At 40.7% G+C, this 18,665-nt stretch overlaps 1 protein-coding gene across 9 annotated transcripts in view; it reads left to right on the forward strand.

The window, feature by feature from the left end:
• ELMO1 (engulfment and cell motility 1) overlaps positions 1-18,665 on the forward strand; it is a 518,756-nt gene that overhangs the window by 263,637 nt on the left and 236,454 nt on the right. Inside the window, exon 1 of one of the 9 annotated variants that reach the window (XM_081800265.1) lies at positions 8,437-10,266. The exons of the other annotated variants lie outside the window; for them this stretch is intronic. The gene's annotated coding sequence lies outside the window, so the exon portion shown is untranslated. Of the gene's footprint in view, positions 1-8,436; positions 10,267-18,665 lie in introns of those variants that run through there. 9 annotated transcript variants of the gene reach the window in all.

The following is an 18,665-nucleotide window of genomic DNA, read 5'->3' on the forward strand; positions in this document are numbered from 1 at the left end:
ATTACATTAATTGATTTTTGAATGTTGAACCAACCTTGCATATCTGGAATAAATCCCATTTGATTATAGTGTATAATTCTTGGGTTTTATTTGATAATATTGTTGAGCATTTTGCATCTGTGTTCATGAGAGCTGTTTGTGTGCAGTTTTCCTTTCTTTTGATGTCTTTGATTTTGGTTTACAGTAATGCTGCCCTCATAGAACAGATTAGGAAGTGTTCCTCTGCCTCTATTTTCTGGAACAGATCGTAGAGAATTGATATCATTTCTTCCTTAAATGTTTCGTAGAATTCACCAATAAAACCATCTGGGCATGGTGCTTTCTGTTTTAAAATGGTTACTAATTATTGAGTCAGTTCCTTTAATTGATATAAGCCTATTCAGATTATCTATGTCACCTGTCTTTTGAAGAATTGGGCTCTTTCATCTAAGTTATCAGATTTGTGGGCATAGAGTTGTTGTGATATTACTTTATTACTTTTTACTATCATTGGCTCTGTAGTGATGGCTCCTCTTTCATTTTCAATGTTGGTAATTGATCTTTTTGCATTTTTTCTTGGTTGACCTGGCTAGGGTTTTATCATTTTAATTGATCTTTTCAAAGAACCACCTTTTGGCTTCATTGATTTTTCTTTGTTGATTTACAGTTTTCAGTTTCATTGATTTCTGCTCTAATTCTTATTACTACTTTTCTTCCACTTACTTTAGATTTGATTTGTTCTTTTCAAGTTTCCTAAAGTGGAAGCTTAGATTACTGATTTTACATCTTTCTTCAAAAATATATGAGTCAAATGCTATAATTTTCCCTGTAAGCTTTGCTTTTGCTGCACCCCACAAATTTCTAAAAGCTGTATTTTCATTTTCATTTATTTAAAAATATTTCCAAAAATTTTTTAGGCTTTTTCTTTAAGCCTTGTGTTATTTAGATATGTGCTGTTTAATCTCCAAATATTTTGGGATTTCCCAGATATTTTTTGGTTATTGATTTCTAGTTTAATTCCGTTGTTGTCTGAGAGCATACTTTGTATGATTTCTATTCTTTTTTCTGTTAAGATGTGCTTATGGCCTGGAGTATGGTCTATCTTATAAATGTTCCATGTGAGTCTGAGAAGAATATGTATTTGACTGTTGTATGACATATCCTATGCATATCAATTAGATCCATTTGATTAATGGTACTGTTCATTTCAACTATATACTTAATGATTATCTTCCTGCTAGATCTATCAATTACCAAAATACAGATATTCAAGTCTCTAAGCATAATAGCAGATTTGTCTATATTTCCTCACAGTTTCATCAGTTTTTGCCCAACATAATTCAGTTTTCCATGGTTAGGTGCATGTATTTAAGGATTATTATGTCTTTTTAGACAACTGACCTCTTTGTCATTATCTAATGTATCTCTTTTCTCCCTGACAATTTCCTTGCTCTGAAGTTTGCTCAGAAAGTCTGAAATCAATATAGCTAGTCGTTTTCTTTTGATTCATGTTACCAAGTGTGGGGGCCACCACATATGGGCTGTCCCAATTGGCTGGGGCCAGCAGCGCAATTGGTGAAAAAATTCACCCAAGGCAGAACAAAAGAGAAGTTTATTGAACACACTGCAAAGGAGCAGCAGACAGGACAGCAAAGGAAAGACTGTCTGCGGTAAGGTGGTGAGGAGGGGCCACAGTTATAGGGCAGAGTGAGGAGGTATGGGGAAGTATGAAATTTTCCCTTTTTTGGTAATCTTAGGAACTGTGCCTGGTTGTAATTGGCATTTAGGGACTGTGACTATTTCGAGGTTGGTCACTTAATAAGCCTCTTTGCATTCAGCTCAGTGGTCACTGTGGGCCCTTTTACCTTACTCAGGTTTTCATTGCTCAAGCTTGTTGCCTAAAAGTGGCCTCTACACCAAGATGTATCTTTCTCCATCTCTCTGCTTTTAAAGTCTACATATCTTTATATTTAGAGTGGAGATTTTGTGGACAACATATAGTTGGGTCTTGATTTTTATCTACCCTGACAGTCTCTGTTTTTTAATTGATATATTTAGATCATTCACATTTAAAGCAATTGTTGATGTAATTGGATTAATATCTACTATATTTGTTTTTGTTTTCTATTTGTTGTCCTTTTTCTGTGTGTGTGTGTGTGTATTTCTTTTGTTTTTCACTCATATTTCTACCCTCTGATTTTAATTGAGCGTTTTCTGATTCCATTTCTCTCTTTCCTTGATATATCAATCGTACTTCTATTAACAATTTTTAGTTGCTGCCCTAGAGTTTGCAGTATACATTTACAACTAATCTAAGTTCACCTGGAAATAATATTCTTCACAGGTAGTGAAGGTGCTTTATATGAGAGTATTCCCAATTCCTCCCTCCTGCCTCTTATTCAACTTACTTATCTTAGAAGCTATAATCACTTAATATATTATTGGTATTATTATTTTGAACAAACTGTTACCTGTTAGATCAATTAAAAATTTAAGAAATTTTATTTTGCCTTCATTTATTTTTTCTCTGTGCCCTTTCTTTCGTTATGAAGTCCAAGTTTCTGACCTATATCATTTTCCTTCTCTCTGAAAAATTTCTTTTAATATTTCTTGTAAGACAAGTCTACTGGTGACAAATTGTCTATGTTTTTGTTTGTCTGACAAAGTCTTTATTTCTTCTTTATCTTTCAAGGATAACTTTTTTGTACACAGAATTGTATGCTTTTTTTTTTTCATTCAACACTTTAAATATTTCACTCACTCTCTTCCTGATTGTATGATTTCTGAAGAAAAGTCTGATGTAATTCTTATCCTTGTTCCTCTTTTGGTAAGGTGTTTTCTCTCTACCTCTCACTTCTTTCAAGGTTGTTTTTTTTTTTTTTGTCTTTGATTTCCTGCAGTTTGAATATAATATGCCTAAGTGTAGATTTTTTGGTATCTGTACTGCTTGTTGTTTTCTGAGTTTCCTGGATCTGTGCTTTGGTGTCTTTCATTAATTTTGGAAAATGCTTAGCCATGTTTACATCAAATATTTCTTCTGTTACTTTCTCCTTCTCCTTCTGGTATTCTCATCACATTTGTGGTACAACTTTTGTAATTGTCTACAATTCTTAGATATTCTATTCTAGTTTTTTCAGTTTGTTTGTTTTTTTTTTTTAAGCTGCCAAACCATGCCAATTCTGTAGAGTTAGGAGGTGTTGCTAGAGAGGTAGGCAGGGGACCGATCATGAAAGACATTTCATGCTTTGCTAAATAGTTTACATAATTCAACAGAGCATTTCTGCATTTATCTGCTTTACATGTTGCCCTTCTATGTGGATATTTCCTTTCGATACAGGGTCTACTTCTAAAACAGCTTTAGATAATGGCAATGACAGGAATTTTGAGCTGGAGAGTGATGTGGTCTGATTTGCCTTTAAGAAAGATCAGGCTGATAGTGTCGAGAATGAATTGGTGGTACCTAGTAATTAGAGGCAGGGTCATTGCAATGGTACAGATGAGAGATGAAGAGGTTTGGTGTAGAACATTGTAGCAAGAATGGGTTTGAGATACAAAATTCATTTTTCTTTTCAGCTTAGGAAGTTTTTATTGGCTTATGTTTAACTCACTGATTCTTTACTCATCCCTGACCAGTATACTAATGAGCCCATCAAAGACATTCTTTATTTCTGTTACAGTGTTTTTCATTTCTAGCATTTTCTTTTGATTATTTCTTAGTGTTTCCATGTCTCTGCTTACCTTGCCCATCTGTTCTTGCCTGTTGTCCACTTTTTCTGTTAGGGCCATTAGCATATTAATCATAGTTATTTTTAATTCCTGATCTGAGAAGCCCCAAGTCTCTGCCATATCTGAGTCTGACTCGAATATTTTCTTTGTCTCTTCAGGTTGTGTTTTTTGCCTTTTAGTATTTCTTGTAATTTTTTGTTGAAAGTTGCACATAGTGTATTGGGTAACATGAACCGAGGTAAATAAGCCTTTAGTGTGAGATTTTATGTTTATCTAGTTAGGAATTTTACTGTGCTCAAGGTTTGCTGTAGCTGTGGTGTCAGAGGCTGAAATTTCCTCTCGTATCCTTGTTTTTGTCTCTCCTGTTGTCTTTGTGTTTCCCTAGAGACTCCTTCAAAAATAGGGTCCAAGGCTTGTAGTTTTTTTACCTGTGATCTCCTGTTATTATACAGGAGCCCTATTGATGTGATGGTAAAGTGTAGGGAGAAGGGAAGTGTCCTATAGTCCTGTGATTAGGTCTCTTTTTCTTTTCTTAATGCGCCTGTAACCTTGTGCTGTGACCTGCAAATGTCCTTCTCAGTTCCCTTCTCCTCTTTCAGAGGAAACAAGAGGGCTAAACATGGCTATAATCTGGTATTTCCCTTCCCCCAGAATGGTTAAGTTCTGGTGAAATCTAGGTAGTTTAGGTTCTGGTAAAACAGTTTCCCTTGAGGGTAGGCCACTGTTAAAGAGAATGGAATGCTCTGGGCTTAGTCCAAAATGCTTACTTTTTCCCTCCCCCTGATTGAAGCGAGAGAGGATCTCTGATCTTCGCCTTGAGAACATGGCAGAGCTCCTGGAGGTATAACTCATGAAAGTGTGGGGACCCACGTAAGGCTGGGCCCCCAATTTTTCCCTATTAAGGCACATCCTGTCTCTAGCAATGTCAGTTACCCTTTGAGTGTTCCCAACAGGCTCCAGCACTGGCTTCTGCTCCCAGGAGCTGCGATCCTCCATATTTGCCTATTTCTCCAGTTTTGAGGGTGACAGTTTGCCCTGTGGCCTCAATTCTCTGATGGAACTAAGAAGAGGTATTGATTTTCAGTTTGTTCGGGCTTTTTCTTGTTGTGAATGTGGGAGTGATAACTTCCAAGCTTTTTACATGTCAGACGGGGAAACAGAAATCCCCTCCTTGTTTTTCTTAGTAGGAAAAAACAAAATAAAACATTTGAATTAAAAAATAGCTGGCAATTTTGTTCCATTGCTGGAAATTCCTGTACTCAGTTGTTTTTTGCTACAAGTATCCTTCTAGGATCTACTTTCTTCAGGGGTTAAGCTTGGCTAAATCTACTTAGAATATTAATGTTTAAATGTTTCATGGCACTGAGTATAGGTTGCCACCATAGACCCTTCCAGGGACTTTAAAATCCCTGGCTCAGAGGATTACTCTTCATTTCATTAACACTCAGTTGCCATTAACCTCCATCAACAAATTCTGTTGACTCTGCCTACAAATTACACACACAATCCCACCTCTTTTCCCATCTCTGCTGCCTTTATAATAATCTAATCCATTGGGGCACCTGGGTTGTGCAGTTAGTTAAGCATCTGATTTTTGGTGTCAGCTTAGGCTGTGATCTCAGGGTGGTGAGGTTGAGCCCTATGTTGGGCTCCGCATTCAGCAGGAAGTCTGCTTCTCTTTTTCTCTCTCTCTCTCCCTCTTCTCCTCCCCACTCCATGTGCATGCTCTCTCTCTCTATCTCGCTCTCTCAAATAAATAAATAAATCTTTTAAAAAATAATGTAATCCATTAAATAGCTCTCTTATAATATTGTAGTAGTCTCTTAATTGGTTCTTGCTGCTTCCACCCTTGTTCCTCTTGTCTATTCTCAACACAGTAGTCAGAATATTAGGAAACCAGAGTGATCTTTCTAAACTTTTTTCTCATCTTGTCACTTCTCTGCTCAAGATCCTCCAGTGGATCCTATCTCACTCCATGTAAAATCCAGAGTCATTGCCATGGCTCCTAAGGCTCTATGATAGTCTGCCTCTCTGTCTTTATGTCCATCTGTTCCTTGCTCACTCCATCCGCAGGGACCTCCTTTGTATTAGTCTCCTAGAGCTGCCATAGCAAAATACCACAGACTGACCGGCTTAAACAATAGAAATTTATTTTCTCAGAGTTCTGGAGGCTGGAAGTGTGAGATCAAGATGCCACCAGGGTTGGTTTCTTCTTTGGCCTCTCTCGGCTTACAGACAGCTGCCTTCTTGCTGTGTCTTCACATGGCCGTCCTGCTATGCACTTACATCCCTGGTGTCTCTTCTTCTTCTTACAAGGGAACCAGTCGTATTGAATTAGAGCCCCTCCCTAATGGCCTCATTTTAATTTAGTTGCCTTTTTAAAGGCTTTTATCTCCCAATACAGTCATGCTCTAAGATAATTAGACCCTCAACAAATGAATTTTGAGGGGACACAGTTCAGTCCATAGCATCCTGCTGACATTGAACGTACCAGGTGTACTCCAGCCTCTGGGTATTGTACTTGCTCCTTCCTCCCAGGGAACCTGCTCCCCACTGAGTCCTATCGCTTCCTCCCTCATTTCCTTTAGGCTCAGAGTGCCCTTTAGGCACCACCAGATATTAAGTAGTGACTTCATCCTTCTGCTCCCCATCTGCCCCCCACCTTTGTTTTTCTCCAAATGTAATGCTTGCTTATTATACTCCAAATTTATTTTTGTATTTATTTCCTATTTACCTGTGCCGGTATACAAGCTGGTATATAAGGGCAGACACTGTGTGTTGTGTCTCTGTTACGCCCCAGTGTCTAGAGCGGTGGTAGGCGCACAGAAGGCACTCGCACATGTCTGTTAAATGAGTGCCTAACTCAGTTATGTTCTGCCTTCTGGCTGGGATTGCCAGGCACTCCAATGTAGGAAGCCGTGGAAATAGGTTTCCATCTGGAACATGCTATAGCCTTCCTGGCTGTAGACTTTGTCCTTTGTCCATTTTGGAATGGAAGCCCAAATTAGCAGCTATACTGGTGTGTCCCAAAATGGCCTTGCCCCAGATATGCTGTTGCTTATACTTGGGTGAATCCCTGCTGACTTTTGTTTTTAAGTTGTATTCATGTGACCAGAGTCCAGCTAGCATTAGCAACCTGCCTACCAAATCAGGAGGCATTTTGTATTAGTATAATACAATTTGGGTGGTAATGTTCCCAAACGTCCCATTGTATATGATAAAAATAACTTTTTTCCTTAGGAACTGTGCAATACACCTGGTACACCCAGGAGTGTTTGACATGTCAGGTTATTTTATTTTTACATTGACCTTAATTTTATCAACTTTTTCCCTGCATTGGTAAAACCCAAGATTCCAAGATTTAGTATAAAATTATAAATAATAGACAATATTTTTCTTGCATTTTATAAAGCAATTAAAACACTATTAGTAAGAGATATAACAGCCCTGACAACTAACTTCTCACTGGCTGGTTTATTAAATTTTATTCTGTATAAAGGTCCTTATACCTTATACTTGGAGGCTTTTAGAATCCAAGACCCCAATGTATGTCATTCATACCTACCTACAAAGTTGCAATTACCAAGATCAGGGAGGCTAGCTTGGCTGACTTTTCAGTTCTTGAATGGTGATGCTCCTGTACCACAGGACCTTTGCACTTGCTGTTCCTGCTGACTCAGCCCCTCTCTTCTCTACTGTTACCCCTTAACTGAGCTTTCATTCTTTAAGACTTCATCCTTAAGGCTCCTCTTTTATTGATTTATGTTTCCTTGTTATTTCCTTTATAGATTTGGAATTATATAATCATGTATTTTATTATTTGATCATTATCATTTTTGTCCTTTGTCCTCATTCCCTAGCACTGGACCATATAAATTATTTGTTGAATGAATAATTAAAGACTTGGTATGTTGAATCCCTGACCAGTGTTATTTCCCTCTTGTCCCCTCTGAAGTCCTTCATGGCCATGGTGATATGTGTCAGAGGATCAAAACTGAAAACAGACTTGGAAGAAATCTGCCTTTCAGTGAGCTGGTGAGATCATCTGAATGGCCATAATTTCTTAAGACCGATGAGCTACATGGTATTAAGTCTCACATAAAGTGTCGGTTATAAAAGCCATGAGAATATATGTATGCTGCATAAGTAGACATGAGTTCTGTATGAGAACATGACTGAGAAGACCAAAGTTTAATTATTTTGGCAGAGGGGTCAGTTCTGCTGAGAGCCTGGTGCTTGGGGCCCCACTCTGTATATGGTAGGAACAAATAAAAGGTAAAATGTATGAGTAATGAATGTATACTAGGGGCTGCTAAGAATATTTTACGTATATTGCCTCATTAAGTTCTTAGGACTCTATAGGTTAGACTCTACTGTTGTCACATTTTGCAGATGAAGACACTGAGGCTCAGAGCTGTTAAGTAACTTGTTCATTGTTATGAGTACTAAAACACAGACCTGGAATTTGGAGGGCAGTTCTGGGGGTAACTTTTTAGTACTTTACGTTTTATTCAGTGATGTGCTAGTAAATAAGCTTTCAAACAAAACAAACCTAAACTGATTTATCAATTCCTGTGTTATAAATATTCCCACTATGGCTGATTTCAACATACCAATAGTTTATGGCTTGCAATTTTTTTTAAGTTAAACAATTGCTGGTTAGCTTGTTTTAGCACACCATGCATTCATTCCCTCTGGAGTTTCCCCTTCATATCAATTATCCCATTTGCTTTTCTCACAATATGATGAACTATATGGAACCAGTGGGATTAACCTCAGTGTCCTGATCTTTTCAGTGGGCGGATGGCATTTCCAGTTCCCATTGCCAGTAAGTGATGGAGTTGAATGAGGGGCACTCTCTCTCTCTTACTGACACTCCTGCCTCTCCACATGCATGACCTCTTCCACCATTAGCATCACCCATCAGAGTGGGACATTTGTTTACAAATCAGTGAATCTGCCCTGACACATCATAATCACTCAAAGTCTATAGGTTACATTACAGTTCCCTTTTGGTGTGGTACATTCTATGGGTTTGGGCAAATGTATAGTGACCTGTATCTATCCTTATGGTATTCTATAGAGTATTTCCACTGCCCTGAAAATTCCCTGTGCTCTGCCTATTCATCCCTCATCACCATGCCTAACCCATGGCAGCCACAGATCTTTTTTACTGTCTCCAAAGTTTTCCTTTTCTAGAAGGTCATATGATCAGAATCATATAGAATGTAGCCTTTTCAGATTGGCTTCTTCCACTTAGTGATATGCATTTAAGTTTCTTCCATGTCTTTTCATAGCTTGACAGCTCATTTCTTTTTAGTGCTGAATAATATTCCATCATCTGGATTGTACCAGTTTATTTATCCATTCACCTAGCGAAGGACATCTCAGTTGCTTCCAAGTTCTGGCAATTACGAATAAGCTGCAATAAACATCTATGTGCAGGTTGATGTGTGCACATAAGTTCTCCACTCCTTTGGGTAAATACTAAGAAGTGCTGTTACGGGATTAGTACGGTAAGAGTATGTTAGTTTTGTAAGAAACCACCACCTAACTGTCTTCCAAAGTGACCATACCGTTTTGCATTCCCATCAGCAAAGAATGAGAGTTCCTGCTTCTCCACGTCCTCACCAGCATTTGGTGTTGTCAGTTGCAGATTTGGGTGGTGAAATGATTTTAAGGGAACTCTGTCCCATTTAAATGGAGTGTGAAATGACCCAAGCTTCTTGGATGATGGTTTGTCAATATATTTTAAGTGGCAGAAATATTGAGAGCTCTTGAAGGAACACTTCCATGTCTAGAAATGTACTTAAGGAAATAATTTTGTAAATAAACATTAAAAAATGCTCCACAAGGATGTTGATCACTAGGCCTGGGTAATGAGAGAGAAGAGCACTTTGGGGTAAAGGGAGGGGGTCTGGACCAGAGCCTGGCACCAGTGCAAATGCAAAGCTGCCGTGCGTCTTTGCCTTACGTACATTAAGATTTGCGTCTTTTTTTTTTTTTTAAGAAAATATTCTAAAATGAAGGAAAAAGTAGTCTTTTTTGGATATAACAACTGTGAGATAATTGATCTCTCTGATATTTAAACACTTATGCTCTTTATTACGTTGGCTGCTTGGGGACAAGAATAGCCAGCCTCTCTGTGGCGCTCAGGGTGTGCCTCACGTAGCATCAGAGGGGCTCGGTTCATTCCAGAGGGCAGTTTGGGGCTGGTCACTGTTGCTTCCTGGGGAAACCTCAAGCATTGCTTTGGCTTGCATTACTCTCTTTCCCTCTCTATCCATATCTTCTGAGATCTGTGTCAATTATAAAGTAATTAAGAGAAATCTCATTAATCTTGCTATAAAAGAATACTTTTGAATGTCTTGTTTTCCATTTCTCATGTTCTACCTGAAAACATAGAATTAACGGAGAGGCCAGTCATCAAGCAAGGAAAATGGGGCTCACGCTGAGGGCCTGTTTCCGGCTGGAACAGGGGACTTGGAATCAGAACTGGTCCCCAAAATGTGCAAAGGAGAAGGAAGGCCTACCAGGGACATTATCACCTAGGAAACATGAGTAGGTTTCTCTTTCAGTACTTCAACATGGGATGTCAGCCCCGAAGCTCCCCTTGCAGGCTGTCCCTCCTCTGCCCCTGACCACCCATGCAGGATTCCCTTGTAACAGGAGGGTAAGGGAGTGGAACCAGCACACCCATGCAGGGTATGTGCAAAGAGACATCTTTCGCAATGGAAGCTGGCTCCCTGTCATCTCATAATACATTTTTTCCTGCTGGTTCTCACTCAGTATTTACAGGAAGCATTTATAGCAAATACTTGCCAAGTGTTTTCTATAAACACAACTAAGGACATTTTTCACACACTCCAACAGCTCTGTAAATGTTTGTTTTCACAATGCACAGAGAAGGTGAGTGTAGTTTCCCTAAACAGACCTTTGAAGTGTGGACTTTGGCCCAGTGAGAATTTGCATCTGAATTGGCTCTTCATGGTGGACACATCTCCCTGGGGGCACATCAGGTACTTGCAGAAGACTCAGTTTCGACAGGAGTTTTCCTCCACAGTTTGGATTCCTTGTGTGGCTAAGTGCTCCAGCTGTGGAGAAGCTTCTGGGTTCTGAGAAGCCCCATGAGGAAGGAAAGGATGAGGTTGGAGGTTGCTGGGAGCATCATGGTAGTCATTGCTGCTGATAAAGTCCACAGGGAAATAGAATGGGGAATATGGATGACAGGGATAAGAAGGTGATTGTAACTCCGTGAAGATGTATGAGAATGTACAGGAAAAAAAAATTAGGAAAATTCTCATGTTAAAACCAGGCAAGTTGACGCTTGCTGTAAAGGACAGAGATGTCCACTGGGCCCTTGGTGGGCACTGCCAGCCCAGTTAGAGGCCAGAGTTTTATCCTGTGGTATCCATTCACTTGTTTAGTAACTGTCTCATTATTAAGTGCCTAGTGTACGTATGTGTGACTTTGCTACATCGTTTGGGATTCACCGGTGATTGAGATGTGGTTCTCCCCCCTAGGGAAAATAAGACACATATACTTGCCACAATTTGGGGCAGAAAGTGAGAACTGCTGTAAGAAAGAAAAAGATAAAGGGCTGTGGGGTTTTAGAGGAAGGAATTGCATATGGTTTTATGAAGAAAGTGACATTGAGTTGGGTCCAAAGGAGAAGGGAAATTTAGACAAATGCTGGAGGGAAAAGGGGGGTGGAGAGATATCAGGGGAAGCAATCTGCATAGAGAGAAACCACACTGGGACCCACCCCTGTAGGAGGGCCGCCCCGCAGAAGAGATCTCTCCTTTCACAGAAGTAACCAAGATTTGGGATGCTTATTATATAGAATGAGCTGGAATGAGATGGGTTCCATTTAAAAAGCTAGATTTAATAGAAGAAAGATTTCCTTTTCACATTAATTCAAGCAAAACAACGTATGGCCTAATTTGTGAATTGGGTTTCAAAAAATAATTTTCCCGTTGTAGCTAATTTAATATGTGCGTAATCGGAAAAATCAGCATTTTCAAACAGAAAAAGCCAATTAATTATTGTCCAGAAGAAGGCGATAGGAAATAAATAGTTCTCCTCGCCTCTCCATACTCACAAGTCCATTCTCCCTGACCAGAGAGAATTTATAAATCTGTGAGCTAAGTGAGAAAATGAGGTGAGATCTGACTTGCAGGGATTCGTTTTATCACTAGCTCTCCTGGAATGTGTTTGTTTATAGTAAAGCGAGTTATGTCCAAAGATGTTTCAGACAACATATGTGGAGCGTAACTTAGCTTTAAGACTGCAATAACTGTTAAGGCAGTAGTGACAATTTCTCAGTAAGAAATCAGGCTTGAGCAATGTCAAGCCTAATTTTTCATCCAGCAGTGACTGTCAGACAATGCCAACAGCTCACTGTCTTCGCATTCCATTGAAGGAGATGGAAGGCATTTGTATTCCGTAATGTAATGTTGAGTGAGTCAAAATTCTGCCCCGTGATCTTGTGATTTATTGCTAATGCTGCCCAACAGGCAGAGAGGCTTCTCTGCCTTCGTTCAGCATCTAAGTCCCAGTTGCAATTAATCTTTATTACATTCCATAGCTCACCTCTGGTCTGGAATGTTAAAAAGATGCCTCGGGAGAGAGTCTGGAATCCATTTCTTCCCCTCCAAGTCTCACCCTCTCTGTGAAGTTGGCTCTGCTTGCCCATTGCATGCCACGTGCACCTTCATCCCAGAAAGTAATACTTCCTTGTAAAAAATGCAAGCAATCTAGAAGGAGATGAAAGAGGGACATAGCAAGTGAAAACCTGTCCACCCTCCAAATCCCATCCCCTGCGTCTTCCAAATAGATTACAAGCCTCTAAAGATGGTATTTTGTTCATAGATGTATTTTTAGCAGCTAGCAAGTTCCTTAGCAATAATGAATGCTTACAGAAACACTTGTTGAAAAAAGAAGAAATAATTGTCCAATGAATGAGTGAATGAATGAATGAAAGAATCAAAGGGTGGGGACTACAATTCATATGACAGATTTGGGAAGTATAATACCTTGCTTTTCAAAATGTGGTTCTCGGCCCTGCAGCGTCAGCATCCCCTGGGAGCTGGTTAGAAATGCAGGACCTCGGGCTGACCTCAGCCTATTGGATCAGAATCTGTATTTTAACGAGATCTTCAGGCGATCCATGCAGTGCTTTAAAGTTTGAGAAGACCTGAGTAGTGTATGTCTACAAAATAATATAAACGTGAGTTTTCACAATTAAATGCAAGGAAGTGTATGTGATTTGCAGATGAGCAGTGTGCAGAGAGCCGTTCCTCATCAGTGGATACCGAGGGCTTTGTAAGGACTTCATGCTTTACTCCCCTCACGGGCCCCATTTGGCTGGCTGTCCTTGGGTGTCCTATTAGGACTATTATCCTAGGCCACTTCTGAACCTCTGGTACCTCTGTCTGGTCAGTCCTAAACCCCAGCTTGGAAATAGAAACACTTTATGCCACCCAAGAAGCAGTTCAAACCACAGCGTAGAAGTTATGAGTCCTGCCTGTAGACTCAGGATGCCGGCGCATCCCATTTCACTGCTAGACAGCAGACACATGACTCAAGCTCCAAGGCATGGTTTCCTCATCTGTAACAAGTAGTCCTGCGTGATGGCCTGTGGGGACCAAATGAGTTAAAGACTTGAGAGTGTGCACATGGTAATCAGTCCATCGGTATTCACTCTTTCTTAAATTGAGGTGAAATTCACGTCACATCAAATAAACCATTTCAAAGTGAATTATTCAGTGACATTTGGTACATTCACATGTTGTGTGCAAACACTACCTCTGTGTAGTTGCAAGACATTAATTATCATCATCCCAAAAGGAAACCCCATATCCATTAAGCAATCGCTCCCCTCCCCACCCCGAGCCCCAGGGAGTGACCAATCTGCATCCTCTATGGATTTTAACTCATTAATGACATTTTTTGTAGTCACAGAAAAAAAAAATCAGAACAGTCAGATTTATTTCTCCTTCATCTACTCTTCTTGCTTTTCACGTCTTTAAAAACAGGAGGTTTTCCATTGATGGAAAATGAGAATATAGATGGGCATAACTTTAAATCAGTGGTTCGTAAAGGGTGGTCCCAAACTAGCAGCATCCACAGTATCTGGAAACTTGTTAGAAATGCACATTCTTGGGTCTACCCCAGAAAAACTGAATTATAACTCTGGGGCTGGGGCCCAGCAATCTGTGGTTTTGATAAGCTTCCAGATGATTCTAGCGTAGGCTCCAGTTAGAGAACCGCTGCTTTCAATAAACCAGATGTTTCCTCTGCAAGCAGGTGCCTGCCACGCCCATGCCGTCCTGTTTCTGGGATGCAGGCGTCAGCAGGGACATCACTCCTGCTCTCCGCTGGCCTTTGGAAGAGTCCACGGAGCTGATGTCTCGGCTTCCCTCAGTGACACCGGGGTCACTGTGCGGGCATAAACTCACGTCATCCCTGCTCTTATTTACTCTTCCCCTCTTGGTGCCGCCCAACTCCGTACTTGGCGGGAGGACCCTCCGGCAGAGCGTGGTTCCGAGTGCTTGGTGGGTTTCACACATCCTGCGGTGGTTGCGCTCTATCAAAGTGCAGGCAGCGCTTCTTTTTGGTTGATTAATGTTCAATTTGAGGTCTATTATGAACCTTCAGGCTTTAATTACTACACCATTACCCAGTCAATTCCTTGCCATTTTATATTTATGGCTTTTATTATGCCTCTGTATGTGCAATTGCCTAATTTTATTCTGGAAGGATTTCACCTCATTAGCTGGGTTTTATACCATTCTTCTCATTTGTCCAGATTGTTATTTATCTCCGTTCCCCGTGTGCACTTTCTACATTGTTTTCTTCGCTAATCTGACCTCTTCTGCATTCTTTTTCTCCTTTTCCTGGGATGCATTGTTCTTTTGCCCTTGGCAAGAGCTCTTGAAGTTTTTGCACACTCTGCTCTGGGAGTGCTCTTCCCTGGTCACACTCTTGACTCAGTCATTCCATTGCAGCTGCTTTAGTGTCATTGGCCTTGTCCAAAGGCCTTGAGGCCTGCCCTTCAGCCCTGGACATACCGTGGACTGCTTTATTATCAGATTTATTTCTTTTTCCACCCAACTTCTGTATGTGAAGGTGCGTAGATGGAGGCTTTTTCTTTCTTTCTTTTTTTTTTTAAGAGTATGCTGCTAAAAATAATTTTGAAATGTTCTCTGAAATGTTTTGTAACACACCTTCCCTCAATCCCTCCAGTGTCTCAGAGGAATCTATGGTTTGGTTTACTTGCTTGTGTATTTTGTTCGGTTTCATCTCAGACAGACGGGCCGAATTCAACTCCGAGGGAGCAGCCCCCCAGTCTGCGTCTGGCAAGCTTTTCAATGATCCAGATGCCTAGTCAAGTTTGAGAATCACTGTTCCAAAGAGATGCTGAAAGAACCTTAGGAAATCCATCTAAGTCAGAAATAATATTTATTCCACCCTAGTTCTTCTTTTGCCAAAAAGCAAGATTAATAATCTCTATAACAGTTTTGTTTTGTGTTGTGCTTTTTTTTTTTCCAACAGCTTTGCCCTAGAATTATAAGACTATTTCAGTAAAGTGAAGAGTAATACCCTGGAACAAGAGCTCATGTAATTATTTATAGCAATAGTAGATCAATCATCTCTATCATTTGAGGAGTCTCATGCACAAAAAGATCTTTACCTCCACTTTTTTTCATTCATCTGTACAACCCCCATGGGTAGGTGTTCCTGTCTGCATTTTTATAGGAGAAAACTAAGGTTAAGAAATGTGCATCAAGTCACCAAGTCTGTTAGAAGGAGAGCCAGGAAAATCATTTCTGTCCAGAGCTGCAGTGCTATCTGCTCATCTGTTACCAGGGTGAGGACTTGTAAGGACTTCCCTGATCAAAACTTTGCTACTATGTCACCTTCCCCTTTCTCAGTAGGAGCAGGTATAGTGTGTTTCCATAGGAATCAGTAAGTAGGAACATGTGCTCTGGTGTCAGGCCACCTAAGTTCCTGTGTGGGGTCTGTCTGTTTCTGTGCTGTGTGACCTTGGGCAGATTTGCCTCAGCTTGTCCATCTGTCAAGTGGGATGATGCCGTATTTCTGTCACGCAGTAGGACATGTACCTTAAATGAGACCATCAGTGAAAGTGCTTAGAACGAGGCCTGGGAAGTCAATGCTCTCGGTAAATATCAGCTGCTGCTTATCTTTCTCTGCCCTCTCGTCTGCACCTTTAAAGCTATCTCTTTTAGGTTCATTCACTCTGGGACCTCACTTCCCTTAGCTGTGGAATGGGGGCAGCAGATCAGGTGGATGAGCAGCTGGGATTCTGATTTGTTCTGGTTTGCTTTCCTGCTTGGCATACTTTCTCTAATTGTAATGTTCCCTGTTCTTTGCCCATTTGAAATCATCTTATTAGGAGTCGGCATGTTTGTTTGATTTTATGGGCTTGCTCAAAATTCATGATCACAATTAAGCTCTTGTGCAGCCCTGCTGAGGCCACTCAGTGTACTTTCTAATGCTTCTCTCTGACTTTCTGGGACCAATCACCATTAGCACTTGGTACCATTAGTACCAAGGGGGAACATAGGAGAATATTCCCTCGTGGCCCCCAAGTCACTGTGAGAGGACCCTAAGCTGGGCTTACACTTGACTTCAGAAGAGGTCTGGGTCTTGGTAATGTGATCTAAGGGCTAATGCTTCCTTCTGGGGTGTTCAGGATCCTGTTACTAACGTGAGTTATTTCTGTGTTGCAGAGGGAACCTCATGGATACAAATAAGGTTTTTTTTGTCTTGTTTTATTTGTTGGCTAACTATAGGAGAAGATTGGCTTTTCCTCTGGTGGGTCAAGAGACAGGTTTTAACAGAGCCCGTGGAGTTGACAGGACTCTGAGGACAGGTGTCCCATGGTGGCCATAATGGTTTTGTACTGGGACTTGTTGCCCAAACCATCAGACCATGACTGGTTCTTCAGGCTCCTTGCTCATTCATGTACTTGGACCCCTGTGTATTCCCGTGGATGACTCCCACTTGAATACGAGCACATGGGGCTTCCTATCTGCATCTTCTGTGTAAGCAAGTGAAGACACTTCTTTATTTATATGGTTCTCCTGCTTAAATGATGTGAGAGCCTCTGACTTACTTACCTGTGTCCCCCAGAGAGCCAGTCCCAACACAGTCATGATTTCGGTTCATTTGCTGGGGAAAGCCTTGTGTGGATGTCAGCCACGGGGTCACACAGGAGTAGGAAGAGGGTGGGCGGTGAAGAGATCATAAACCACAAATGAGTCAAGTCTGTTTTAGGTGAGTTGCCTTTGTTTTGTGATTGAATTTGCACCACAATCCTAGGAAGTGAGCTTTCTGTAACTTCTGTGTATCTCACAAAGACGTGGAATGTCTTGTGCACGTTAAACTAGTTTTGCCTGGGCACTCTAGGTTCGATGCTTCTCCTAGCAGCTTTGTGTCCGAATTGGAGCAAGATGGACAGTCCTTTCTCTTTGGAGAGAACACAGTAGAAGTTCACCCACTGTCTTCGGTGGCCTGTGAAGAGACCACTATACTTGATCTGATTCTGAGAGTCAAAGCAGCATGTGAAGGAAAACTTCCTGGGTGAGGGGCAGTGGAGGAGGCCCTCAAGGCTCTCACCCCAGGGCCAGCTGTGGGGAAGACAGAATGGATTGGGTTCACCCTGGAAGAGGAGAGCTCAACAGAATGTGGAGGAACATGTGTCGGGGACAACCAGCTGAAGAAGTCAGCAATGTGATGCTGAGGCTGAGACCAAGGGGGCCCCAGAAACCAGAGAAGGGGCGAGTGCTGGCGTGTGGCTGGCCTTGTATTCAGCACTTCAACGCCCAAGCCAAGTAGGTTTGTGATCTGAACCAGTGGAGAAGAAGAAATGCAGAGCACTCAGAGGGCTACTCAGAATTTAGGGAGGGGAAAGCCTGTGGGCTACTCCATGCAGCATTGGGTCACTCACCTTGAACAACTGCTACTGATCTTCATGGGATAAATGAGATAAGAGAGAACCTATGCTTTTGTTTAGGAGGAGCTGGAATATATAGACCCACTTCAATGAGATAGAAGAAATTGGTCAAAGTTCGTTAATGTCTTTAGTCATGAAATCCATTGAATTTTATGACAGTATGTACGGGAAGGCCGTCTTCACAGGAAGAGATTTGGAAATTGAAGACTTAACAATGAAATTCCATGACTGACCTAGGCTAGCTCTGTGATCTAAGCAAGCCTACTCTTCCTCTGTGCCAACATTTTTAAAGAGAATAAGAGTAATGCCTGCCTTATCAATCATTTGGACTTGTTGGGGATCAGTTGATAGAAGCTATATAAATATAGCCTGCAAACCAGAAAGTATTTAAAACACATTTTGTACTTAATATGGCACCAATATCCAGTGTTTTACTTTATAAGACATGCAGACGGTTACAACTTCTTTTGGGTATGGCGTATTCTAAAATGAGGGATAATAGCAGGTTTTTGTGCTTCATCCATCATGGTTTCTGTTCCAGTATGTTTGCTCTTAAAACTAAAGAGTGAGGAAAAAAATGAAGATGGAAAATATGCCTCGATATTTTCAAATGGAACTTTTCAAATTGTCTCCGGTGAACATGGTTAATACCAGAATGTTGAAATTGAATATAGATAGATTAGTGTGTTAATTTTAAAGCAAAAAGCTACCGTTTAGTTTAAGAATTCTCTCTCACTCTAGTAATACCTTGTTAGTAACGTTCATAATCATAGTCTTTTCTGCAGGAATGTGGACCTTAAAATCCACACAAGTAACTTTAAAGACTTGTGTCCGCATTGTCTAAAGACACCACTCAAGAAGGAGGGTTTGTTTTTCTTTAGGTAGCTAAATATGATAAGATGGATGGTACATTAAAGAGTAAAGAGAAGGGCTTCTCAGAGCTGATTTACATATTGATTACTTAAATGACTCCTTAATT

This window comes from Leptonychotes weddellii, chromosome 12 (assembly GCF_054177405.1).
Source record: "Leptonychotes weddellii isolate Sample4059 chromosome 12, ASM5417740v2, whole genome shotgun sequence".
NCBI classification, from domain to species: Eukaryota; Metazoa; Chordata; class Mammalia; order Carnivora; family Phocidae; genus Leptonychotes; species Leptonychotes weddellii.